Here is a 13062-nt window from a genome sequence, read left to right as displayed (position 1 = left end):
AACTGAAGTGGTACAATAAAAATTACGCCATATGCTTTACAAGAGGAAGAAAATCAATTTTTGTCAGCTTCCTGTCTAGTCAACAAATAAACATAAAAGAAAGAGAGGACTAGCAAGTTTGTTTCCTTTTGCGTCTGGCAAATGTTGCGCACTAAAATAATATTTCCTGTCGCTATTTTGCTCTAGTGTTCCAACACTTAAATTTTTACTAAAACTGGATTTTCAAATGTCAGTTTTTAAAAATATGGGTTTGAGAAAATTGTGTCTGTTTTTCATTTGGGCCAGACGAGTAAATTAGGGTACATGTGATTAATACTGATTTTATCTTGTGACTAAGTTTTAAAAACGCCAAAAGAATCCAATTGACCAGCCACATTGCTGTGAGCGTGTTCCACAGCTGAAAATGAAAAAAAATGAGCTGTTTGAAAATCAGTCTAGTTTAGTCCTTAGTTACTGATTTTGAGACAAATGGCCTTTTAATAGATAAGTTTCTTTGCAGTACAATGTGAATCTAGAATGTCACAATCCAGATTCCAAGTGAAAATGTTTTCTGGACTAAAGAGCTGATTTGTATAGGAAGACCTGACAGGATAGTTCCTGCCAGTGTGAATATTCTGATGTGTTTATATAAGGAATGAATTCAGAGCAAGTTAGAGGATTTGGGCTTCCGGACTTCAGCCACACGAATGATTTGCATTGACTTGCTCTGAACATATTTATGCCGTAGGACTCAACTAAGAAGTGGATCCAACAGGAGGTGTAACCACCTCAGGCATGGATTTAATGGGACAGAGTGTGAGATGTAGATCATCTAATCTGCGCCTAAGGCCCTTTTCCTTCCCATGTGAGATTGATGTTTGTTGGATGAATGAGGAAGACAACAACATCCTGAAAGGGATCCAGTTCAGCCACTCCCTAAAAGACTAATATACACAAGTGCCCAGAGTTCTTGCAAGTCATACAAGTCATTGTTAGCTTTTACATCCCTGTGTGGTGATAATGCTGCTCATCAGGTAGCAGATGTGAACTCTTCTTCGTAGCTCCTAATTCTGAGAGGAATGTCGCAATCCATAAATTAGACTGTAGTAAAGCTCATCTTCATTCTTTTTGTGGAAGTCAGGTGTGTGAGTGTGTTTGTGAAAGAGAGAGGTTGTTGCTCACTGAGAGAGATATTTCCCTGCTTCTGGCTTTGCCTGTGCAGGATCTAGAGCCACCACCTTGCTCCAGATGTGAGTTGCTGCCTCAGCCATGGGATGTTGTAAAGAACTTGCAAAGTGGACTCGTGAACTGAAACAGTGATTTGGGACTTGCTTCTCAATGATCTGTTGGGTTGCTGAAATTTACAGGTGGTTTGAGGGTTAGGGTTTGGTTTGTTGGGTTTTTTTTTTCCCCCATCTGATTTTTTCCTTATCTCTAGACCCTTTCTTAAAGAACACCACCATTTGGACACGCCCATGAGTATTACTACTTAGCTGGTGCTTCTCAGAGAGGAGTGAAGAGGCCTTTGGGACCATTTGCTTGCAGCAGCAATGAAAGAAAAAGCACACTTTTGCCCTTTGGTTAGTTGTCTGTACTTCTGAGCAGTAGTTTGTCTGTACTTCTGAGCAGTAGTTGAGTCCATTTCTTTACTGAGAAGGGGCTTTTGTAAAACCTTGAGCTTTGCATTCTCCTGTGAAGACAGGCTGAGAGAGTTGGGGTTGTTCAGCCTGGAGAAGAGAAGGCTCCAGAGAGACCTTACAGCAGCCTTCCAGTACCTACAGCGGGCCTACAAGAAAGCTGGAGAGAGACCTTTTACAGGGGCACGTAGTGATAGGACAAGGGGGGATGGCTTTAAGATGAAAAAGGGTAGATTTAGATTAGATATTGGAAAGAAATTCTTTACTGTGAAGGTGGCAAGACACTGGAACAGGTTGCCCAGAGAAGCTGTGGATGCCCCATCCCTGGAAGTGTTCAAGGCCAGGCTGGATGGGGCTTTGAGCAACCTGGTCTAGTGGAAGGTGTCCCTGCCCATGGCAGGGGGGTTGGAACTAGATGATCTTTAAGGTCGCTTCCAACCCAAACCATTCTATGATTCTATGAAGATAAATTTCTCTTGCAAGTTGGGGTTCTTCAACAGCCATGGCCATATCCATCTGGGGTCTTTAAATATGGAGTATTTTGAAATGTAGTTTTGAAATGTAGCCAGAACTGAGTGAAGCGTTTCTGGAGTGTGCAGTCTTTAGGAGAAAAGGCCTGGATGTGTCCTGAAGAGAAGGCAGCTCATAGTCAATGGCATCCTTGACAGAAGCAAAAGACAGAATTGAGTGGCCTGTGAAGGAGCAGAGAAAGCAATGCTTCCCTGTACAGCCTTTTTAGGAACCCAAACAGATAAATGACTAAGAACTTGTTGCAAAACCCATTAGTTTAACTGAACCAAAGTTGTAACTTGGAGCTTAAGAGAAGATGCCTATGTAGATTGTTGACTGTCAATTTGTTAAAATACTTGAGAAAAATGCATAGGGTAAACTTCTGGTACTGCTTCCAGTCCAAAATTGTGATAGGTTTATAATGCAAATACTCCTAAAACAGATTTCACTTTAGGAAATGCTCTTCCAATTTTAGGCCTGCCCTGTGATGCTGCAGTTTTTAGAACTGGCTGGCTGCAACAACTGGCTGAATGAAATATTTCACTAGAGCAATTAAATGCAGATTTTTTACTGTAGCAGTGCTATTAACATAGGATGAACCTGTTTGGAAGATCTTTGAGATCTGTGGGGAAGAAGAGCAGGTTTATAAAATGAATTTTTGTGTGTGTTTTGGCTGGCTGCTAAGTAGACTAAACATGATATACGCTTTTTAAATCCTGTGTTTGACAAGGATGTTGGACTGCTGTGGTTACTACTGCTGTTTCCAGAATACTGTAATAAGGTTCTTAAAATGTACCAATTAATTGCTCGTTAACAATCCTGTGACTCTTTGTTGAGCCTGTTGGCCAGAGTGAGGCTACCACTACCTTACCTTTCTCCTCTTCCTGGTGTTATTAGGAGAGGAGTCAGCTAACCTCCTATCTAGTGCTGTGAAGTGCAAACGGTGTACTTAAAATTGTTTATGTTAAGCATCTTTAATTTCTTATTTCATTGTCACAATTTTTGAAAAGTTTAAGGTTTCTTTTAGAAGAAAAGACAACTTCACATGAAATGAGTGTTATTTTAATCAAGAAATCATTTAGACAGTTCTGGTAAGTTTATGCCATAAAACCCGCATACAGACTAGTAAAATTTGATAGTGTTTAAATACTCCATCTGACAGTCCTCCTGGAAGGATTTTAATGACAAGTCATATATACCTGCAATATGCCATGGAGGCCAGCGGGGACTTCCCTTAATGTTTTCCTTGCAGAAGCTGCAGCATTTGACATGTAGGGGTAAATCTTCTTGGTAACAGGATGCTGCACCTGTCAGATGGGGCCGTGTGTTGGGGATGCTCACACCGTGCAGGTACAGCCACAGCTTCAAGGAGTGGCTCTGCAGTGGCAGTCTGTCTGTGCTGAAGGAATGCTGCCAGCACGCCTGCAGAACCCTTGCTGCAGGCACTGCGTACCCACATAAAGCTGCATCACTTCCTAAGTCATGCCAAATCAGGCTCGGGGAGAGCTGATGGATAAGGAACTGGTGATGGGGAGCAGAGGACTAAGAAGGAGCAAGCGGACACCGTTCATGCAGTGTCTGTGACATGGAGGCAGGAGGCCTCCTGGGCAAGGTCCGGCCCAGGGTGATGGTGTTGCCTGCACATGTGCACACAACCTCCTCCGCTGGTGATCAGTCACAATGTGGGAGGGGGTTAATGGGACATTAGGAGTTACATGAGCAAAATTGCAGTGCTCAGAGCCCACCCAGAGGAAAGCCCTGCTCAGGCAGTATGAGTTCAAAACACCGCAGTCTGTATCTGTGCTGGATTGTACGCTGCCTGGGTTTCCTCTCTGGGCCCAGATCTAGAAGTCCAGTTTATCTTCTTCTGCTTTTCTCACATTCTTTGGTGTGCATCCCAACCAAGAGGATTTCACCTCTCTGTTTATTTAGTCTGCGCAAGGACGGCCAAGAAAGAAGCCCTCCACTTCCCCCCAGCACTGTCTTGTTTTAAAGCTATTACTTTTAAATGTGTTTATGTTGATGTTTATCAGCTAAGGAGGGGAAAGCACCACTCATGGACTTGCAGTAAACGCTTGCAAAATGGCTTCACTGGCTTCCTGTGTATCCCTTCTGAGGCATCTCCTGTGCCTTCAGGTTTACAAAAGTGCCTTGAAGAGGGCTGGGGCACTGGAGCGCTGCAGGCTCGCCCTTGCACTGCACTCCGTGGTGTGACAGGGCTTGCAGCAGCCACGTGAGTACTGGTTATTAAAGGGGAGACTTAGCGATGGCTGTGGACAGCGTGGCAGAGAGATGGCGTCTCCATCAGGGTAACCGCCCCGCAGCTGTGGGGGTGGTACTGTGCCCTTTGCGGCCCATGGTGGTATGTGCAGGCTGTCCCTGCCGGGCTGGCGGCCACCACCGCCTCGCCCTCAGCATCTGCCTAGTTCTGGTGGTGCTGCGTTTTGCCTGCCTGCTGGAGCTGCTTTCAACTGGGCTTTCAACCACGCCAGCACCCATGCCCGAACTTATTATTGGTGCTGTTGTGCTTGTGAAAATGGGGATGCGTGCTGAACAGCAAAGGCACAGATGCTGGAGAAGCTCCGAGACATTTCTAGAAAGCAGTTAAGCCCTGTGGGGGTGGGTTTACTGGGAGGATGGCAAGGAGACTGATGCTTGTCCCCTGACATCGCCGGCCACTTCTGGTAGAGGCAGAAGTTATGGGACACAATTGTAATGACGCTGTTTCCATCTTGCCATGTTATGGCTGCATCCAGCCTTGTACTGCTAGCTGGTGCTGGAAGCGGCTGTGCTGATCCATCCCAGAAGGCAGCAAGAAAAACAAACTCCTGTGATTTGTTTCAGAGGCTGCAACCTGTCCGTCTCATGAACGAGAATGAAGATTTCCCTTCAGCTTGTGTGCCTTGCGGCTGCTAACGCTAGTTACACTAAAAAGGCGAGTTAGAAGGCAGGGCATTTGGATCTGCATCGGGCAGGGCAAGGAACAGTTTGCTTTGTACGCTCCCGAGTAGTTGCATATGAGGCGGGTGGTAAGCTCTGCGAGAGCCATGGTGGTTCTGCAATAGGTTCTCCTGTCCTTCCCTCATATTTTTTTAAGTTAGCAAGAGGAGGAACGGGAGTTTCTCAGCTGTATTGCCTGGATCCAGTTTGCCCATTCACAAAGTAGAAGCATAAGGTAGGGATTATTGGCAACGGTTACCATAGTTGAATTTAGGAAGGGTTGTGCCCTTTGAAATGTATTCTTGAAAGCGCTTGTCACTGGTTGTCAGAGAGGCCTGGAGTATGCTCTAATCCTCAGCTGTTGGTGAAGTAACACCAGTGACTCTAATACCAGAGGATCTTACTGGCACCTGGAACCTTTTTCACTTCTTTGAAAACATAACCGAAAGCGGAGTTCTTAAATAGAAAAAGGGTACAAAACCTACTGGACTGATACTCACTTGGTGAATACAGTATTCTCTGCTTGCTGGAGGCTAAGCAGGATCTGTCAGTCTGTGGAAACAGACCTGCTAGTAGATAATGCTGATGAGAAACTTTATAATGATCACACCATTAGTTAATATTCACAAACCAGTTTTCTGCTTTGAACTGTGCAGAACTGAGTGTTATAATGCACTGTTCTGAAGATTTCGCTAAGTAAGCAAATACCTTGACTGTTGCCAGAACTTCCTGTAAAAGAATGTACTTAAAGGAAACAGTTGCTTTAAATGCCATTTTTGTCCAAATGTGGAATGACAGGAATAACTTTATATTTCCTGTAAGCTAACTGGAAGCTCCCTGGATTTGCATTGCTTTGTGAAAATGATGTTCACATCACCAACAGGAAAGTCATGTTCGCAAAGCAGCTTTCAGGGGACTCCCATGACCCTACCTCCAGGACAGACCTCTAGGGAATTTAGAAAAGAATGTTCAAAAATGAGGTCCCAGCAACAAAATATTTCAGCTCCAGCAATCTGGTATTCTTTTGACTAAGAAGATGTGCTCTTTTGTAAAACATCTTTTTAGACCAGTGCTAATTTACAAAATAAGTATTTTCTGAAATAATTAATAGTAAGCATTTAAAAATTTACTAATATTGCACTGAATGGCTAAAATACGCTGGAGAGCTCCGATAAGAATCTGTGGTCTGTCTGCAATTTTTGTATGAACATCCTGTATGATTCTGGTAATGCTAAAACAAAAACAACAAAACAACCCTCCTCCTCAGCCAAACAGAAAAAAACCCTGCCAAAAACGACAAACAGCCCCCCCCATGTCCCAAGAGCCATAATGAATTTTTTCCCAATTGCCCTCGATAGAGCTTTTCTTATAATCAGTTGATTTTCTGAAAATTGTACAAGGCTTTTAAATAAAACCAGAGCTGAATTGTTGTAAATTAGTTCAAATTTCATAGCTCACAGTGATATTTGAGACAGTTAACTTGACATTCCTTTCAGATATTATCTATGTGTTAATTTGGGACTCGCTTAAATTTTCCCTTAGACTAACAGGGATACTGAATTGACACACTGATGCACTAGTAACCGTGATGTACCGTGGTTTTCCACTGTGTAGGTTTGTTCCAGGAGATTTTTCATCTGGTCTAAAGCAGCCTCTAGAAGATTTATTAGAACACCTTTGCATTGATAGAGAAATGAGTGGGGACCACTTGTGCTTTCTTCTGTCCTACTTATGTACATCAAGCTACAGCCAAAGGAGGTCTACAGGGGAATGAGTATATTAATTCTTATCCATGCAAGGTTTAATAAACCTTTGGAGATTATTGGGTTGCACTTACTTCCATTGCTTAAATGTAGGCATCTGGTGCCATATGAGATATTTACATAGGCCTAGCAGATATGACCTGAGACCTAGGGGAGAGCTGTTGCCACCTGGCCTAGCAGCTTGAAGCAGGTGGTATCCCACAGGACATCTTGAATGGCACTGTTCTTCTGTGCTCTGTAAATACTGGATCTGTGGACATTTGAAATGACATGACCAAGGACTTCAAATAACTACTACATGACAGAAACTTCCAGTGTTTGCTGACTAGAGCTGAACTTAATTTGGTGACCTAGAAGGTGAAAGCTGTAAAACCAATAAGCCTTCCTTTGGTTCAGGGAATTCCCTGAACAGTCATAATTGAAGTCTACCCATGATTTGCTGGGGAAAAAAAGGGGAAAAAAAGGACACAAAGATAAGCTGCCAGCTGTGGTGTTTCTTTTTCTTAATGGTGGAGAAAAAGAAATTGGGAGAGGAGGAAAGACTGGAGCTTGCTAACCTTATAAAATCATGAAGTGGTGCCTTTTGTCCATTATTTATCTGTCCATAGACATCCAAAATTGATGCGTTTACAAATGAAATGAGAACTGTGCTCAATTTCTGCTCTTGCTTTAAGTCCTGAAAATGAAGGTCTGGCAGATGCTTTTTTCCTGAACCATTTTGAGAGTTGAGGTTCCAATCATCAGTCTGGCACAACTGGCTTTGTATCAACTCCTGTAAGGGAGTATTACTAAATTTTGCTAACTTGATAAGACAGTCTGGATTTTTTTATTATCCTCTTCATTCTAGCTAAGTGTAAATCAGAAGTTTTAGCAACATGATTTTTTTTAAAAGTTGTTAATGGACTGCAAAATCAGTTAAGAAAAATATCAAGGTTAACTGGATTATCACAGTGGTTTTCTCTAATGGTACTTTGCACACAAAAGAGCAGTTTGCCTAATTCAGTACGGTTGTATCTAAAGGGTAAAGACAAGAATAGTAATACAGCCAGGGAGCTATTTTGACATTCTGAAGAGAGAAGAAAATAATGAGAGGAATGCAAGATAAGTGTCGCAGTTGGCATCACCTCCCTATTTCTGTATTTGGTGGGATGTGAGACTTGAAGATGTTACTGATCAAGCTCTCATGTCAGTGACATGAGTTGTACATATGTGTGCTTAGGAAGAGGTGAAGTGTCTGCTACATAAGGATAAATCTGTCGGGTTAGCACAGGGGTGGAAGGGGGTGGGTTTTGTGGAGGAAGGCGATTCAGACTTAAAGCTGTCACTGTCAAACAGGCATCTCGTTGGCATAGCCATTCTTGGAGTTTCAACTTGCAACTGGTGTTGAAATTCAGCTCACAGTGGAGTTCGAACTAAAGCGAAGTAGAGTGAGAAATTACACCGTTTCATCTGAAAACTTCATCAGTTTAAGTGTCATGTCTAAACAGAATATGTCATTTTGTAACGAATGAATCATGAGATTAAATAATCGTGATGATTTTTACTCTCTGAAGCATTTCAGCTATGAATTAGAAACACTGTGAACAGTCAGAGAATTTTGGTATCTCTTGTTAAGTCTCACCATTTATCTGTTCAGAGCATTTTCAGTCATTTGAAAGACATTGTATTTTGGGCAGAAGTGACTACATTCCCTGGAATGAGATTTTAAACATCAACAGACTTCAGTAAACAGCAAGAATTTAATTAAATCTCTACCTTACACATGTGCTTTACAAGATAATATTTGAACTCAGTTGATACCTGTGCAGTTAGTCTAAGCTGGTAGCCAGCTCAACAACTGAAACTCAGCAAGCAGAGTCTGAACAGATGTTGTGGGAAAGAACATTTGTCTTGAAAAAAAACACTTCTGTATGAGAGTGGAGCGTCCAAGAACTGACTCGGCCTTTGTATTTTTTTGGAGATCTCTGTAGCCTCCAGAAATGGTGCATTTCCAAATACGGCAGTTGTCTCCCTCCTAGGCTGCTCATCTGGCTGTTTGCATCGTTCCTGTGCAAGTTCCAAGCCGTAGTCCTCAAATGCCAGGAAAGTAGCTGGATGTGGAAAAACAGGGCAAAATGCAACAAAAGTCTGTAGCTACAATCTGACAGATGTCTTGCAGGCTGCAATGCAGAACAGAGTTTCTTCTGTGTGCTGCAGGAACTTTAGCAGCCTTCTCAGCTCTGTCACTGACAGGACAGTGGCTGAGAGTGTGCCTAGAGTGCGTAGAGTCCTAAGGCTCAGTGCGTGTGTCACGGAACTTACAGGTCTGGGTTGGGGTGTCCACTCATTAGCAGCACTTTTTTTGAACTATCGCTGTCCTTTAGGCAGTCTGCATGTAGCGTGTTTGTATGTGAGATGTTGAAGAGATATAATTTTTTTATAGTTTAATACTGATTTGCTAGTGTGATTCACTAAGCTTATCAGTTGCAGACAGTCTGGGAGAATGAAATGGAACGGAAATGCTTGTTAAAAAATGAAGCGATTTATATCGCTAAAATGAGCTTCTGCTTCTGGGCTGACTGATATTTTGTGGGAGGAGTAAGATTAAATGAGTCTTCAAATATTATGTGAGAGGCTGGCCTGTGTTGCAAGGAAGCTATGGCTATTTGAAAACTGCTAGCCTACCATGCAAAGTAGGTGAGGTATCACGGTGCACCTGGCCAAAATCTTTGGATTAGTCAGTAACTGGCTTCTAGACAAGGGATAAAAACCCTGCCTTTTCATTCATCTCCCTGCCCCCACCTTGATTATGCTTCCTGCCCAGCACCATTACTTCTCTGTGTGGACACTTGGAGGAGAACAGTGATTGCTCCAAGCTCCATGCATTAAAGAGGATGTCTGGGAGATAGGACAAAACTATTTCTCTCAATTTGTCTCATCTCTAGTCATGTGTGACAGGAAATCATGAACTGGATTCTTCATATCATGAGACTGATTTAAGATCATAGAAGTTTAGAAATAACTAATAATTTGCACAGTTTCAGCTTTCTTACCTTGTGATTATTCCTTCAGGGTGAAGTTTCCCACTTATGAATTGTGTAAAGGCCTTAAGTCATTCCTAGATAAGTACCAGAAATACGTATCTCCGTATCTACAGTTTGAAAGATACTCAACTGAATTTCTAATGATTTCTGAGGAATGGAGAGCTATTGTTAATATCTATCTCATTCTGTCTGTAACCTCTAGCCCTCTGATCCTCCACATCCAATTTTCTCTCCATTTCCCCCATGGTTCTCATACAGAGCCCATACTCCTTTCTGCCCGGTCTCTACTGCTTAATCCTCCAAGGTGTGCTTCATCTCCATTAAAGGCAAAGAACAAAAATAGGTAGGATGGATCCCAGCACAAAGTGCCTGTTTCTTGCCATTGAGTAAAGGGCAACTGCAGTGACTAGTAGAAGTGTTTGTGCCTACACTGGGTTAGGTGAACCCAGACCCTGATTCCTGTGCCTGCTGTACCCATCTGTAACCACCTTCCTCTCTCCCAGTATCTCATTACTTAAATGCCCCTTTGACCTCCTTAAATTGATGTTTGATTAAAAACCTTGTTCCAGTCTGGCCCTCCCATCTTCCCAGAGGACCAGGAGGAAAAAGCTCATACTTCCTTCTAGCATATGCAGAATGTTACCACATCCCTTAGATTCAAAAATACATTTTAGTAGCTGAGGATAAATAACTCTATCCAGTAGTGGCTGTCATTATTGGCCAGCCTTCCATCCACCTGCAGAAGTTACAGTCAGTGATGGCAGGAGATGATGCTACTGTAAAATAAAGGCAGAGTTTTGTAGGGCAGGTGGCCCATTCTGACTTAACAGGATACAGCACTTGCTTGCAAATAGGATCTTATGCAGCTGTGCTCCCTGACGCTCAGTACCTTCTTCCCTTTCTCACCTTTGGTTATTGTAATTCAAGGCTTAAGAAACAGGAAAGAATGAATATAGTGGCGTCATTTTGGGGAGCACAAAAAGAGACCTAAAAGCACAGGTCCATTCTTCTGGCCATGCTAAATTTAAGAACAAAACCCGCATTAAAAATAAATAACAACATACTTTTTTTTTTCTAAAATGGTGCAGGTTAAATAACAGGCTGAAGGAAATATGCGGGGATTGACATATGTTTATAGTAATTCAGTGATGTATTTTAATTACATTCCCAAATGCAATTAAAACAGACCGCTTCTGAATTTAAGGGGTGTGTTGATAAAACTGATAACATTCTACATGATGCTGGAGGAGGAAGTATGAGCTGCAAGCATGCGTCTTCCAGCTGTGAACTCATCAGGTCTGAAAAGCTAAGGGAGGTCACAATGGGTCACTTCTTGAAATGGGAGGCCCAATGTTTTTCCAGGCGTAACCATGTACCATAAGCAGTAAAGCCAATTATTCAGTGGGTGGCACTTTTCCCTCCTGGTCAGTACTGTGTTGGCATTGCAGCATATGTTGGTATAATTTTCCAATCTAATTCTCTTTCTGCAGTATATGGTAAATGCTTGTTCTAATCAGTGTTAATTTTCGTCTTTCTGTGCATTTATGATATGGCATGGTAAAATGCTGTAATAACGTATGAGAAAAAAATCTGATTATTTTCGCTTTATGTGAATATGGAGAAAGTTTGACTTCAAACAACAAATTCAATGGATCTACATATAAACAAAGGGATCTCAACAAAAGTAACAAATTTTTCAGGAGCCGGTACTTTAGATTTATCGGACAGCCTTTAATCATTTTATTTTCAGTACTAAACCCCCATTTTTCTTTCATGCTTTACTTTAAAAACATATTTACCAAGTGAAAATGTTACTGTGTTATCTTTCTGGAGTTATGATGTCTATTGGTCTCATTGGCAGTTTTCCAAATTTAAAATGGATTAGGTACTTTTGCTTTTAATTTCCCAGAACTACCAAGGTTCCAGTCAACTGTGAAGCTCGCAGGTGTGGAGGGACAGGTGCCCAGCATGTGCGCTGAGAGCTGTCTCTGGAGAGCTGCTGTCTCTGACTGCTTCTGGATAATGGCTTAAGGGACTGCTGAAGGGTCTCACCTGCATTGGTGGAATATCCAGTGATACAAATGTTTTGCTTGTTTTCCTCCTAGTTTGTTTCTGAGGGTCATGACAACAGCAAAAGCAGTAGACTGTGAAGTTACTCACTGGTTGCTTCGTGACTATGAGGAACGGTGGGGAGTCACCCAGATGTACTGAAGTGCACACAAGTACTTCAGTAATGCAAAGTGACTGTAAGCTTTTACCTGTGCATTAATTAAGCTGGCTTCTTCCATATTTTATCACCTTTCATGTTTCATCAAAAAAAAAAAAAAGTGGCTTTTTATGATGATGTCATAAAAATCCCAGTGTTTTGATTGCTGTTGACTTGATCTAAATAAATCAACCCCCAGATCTCTCAAGTCTTCGTCTTAAGGTTTATGTGAACAAACGCGTAAAAGCTTTTAGTAGCATTTCTTAATATTAAGCTTCTTTCTCAAACACCTACTTTGAGATCTTCTCTCCCTTGCTTCTGAGGGAAGTGGCACTTAGGAGTATTTCACGTGGTGAGACCAGTTGATGGGACTAGTGAGGCCAGCTGCACAGTCCACCTTCCTTCCCTCCTGAGATGAAAATGCCCTGCTCAAATCCTCCCATCCACTTGCCCTCCAGAATTTCCCTTTACAGACTCCAGATAGACTTGGGAGTCTGTCAACATCTATGCTGAAGTGCCGTTGTCTTCTGCAGGTACAAGTTGGCTGTATTTTTACTTCAGTTTATCTAGTGTAGAAACCCTATAAGGTGATGCTCTCCTAAGGAAAGCCTTTCAGAAAACAAAAATCTCTGTAGTATCTACTGAAGAATAATTCAGACTGGTTGTGCTTTTGTTCATGTTTTCTCTGCGTTCTCCTGCTGCAATGAATGTGCTTTTGCTGAGTGGAAGGTTTCTCATCATAATGACAATTACAGTTAGTCATAGAGGGCAAGAAAGAAATATCACTTGAAATTGTGGTAGGTGTAAGAAACAGGATCAGAACCCTGGAACTAGACATTGCCTGGCCAGTAAACATCAACAATTGCCTCCATATCTAATATTTGACATTAGGAGCAGCTCCCTGGCTGTGGTTTGACTTGATTTCATAAAGTATGTCCAGGCATACTTCTTGGCATAGTTTCCTGTGGTAATTATACCAATATTTAACTTCCTTTAAAAACTAT

The 13062-nt window shown here is 42.1% G+C and overlaps 1 protein-coding gene across 2 annotated transcripts in view; it reads left to right on the top strand.

The window, feature by feature from the left end:
* COL4A1 (collagen type IV alpha 1 chain) overlaps positions 1-13062 on the top strand; it is a 124789-nt gene that overhangs the window by 39486 nt on the left and 72241 nt on the right. The gene's annotated exons all lie outside the window — the stretch shown is intronic.

Source organism: Falco cherrug, chromosome 2 (assembly GCF_023634085.1).
Source record: "Falco cherrug isolate bFalChe1 chromosome 2, bFalChe1.pri, whole genome shotgun sequence".
NCBI lineage: Eukaryota > Metazoa > Chordata > Aves > Falconiformes > Falconidae > Falco > Falco cherrug.
This window is presented reverse-complemented; position numbering and strand designations above follow the sequence as displayed.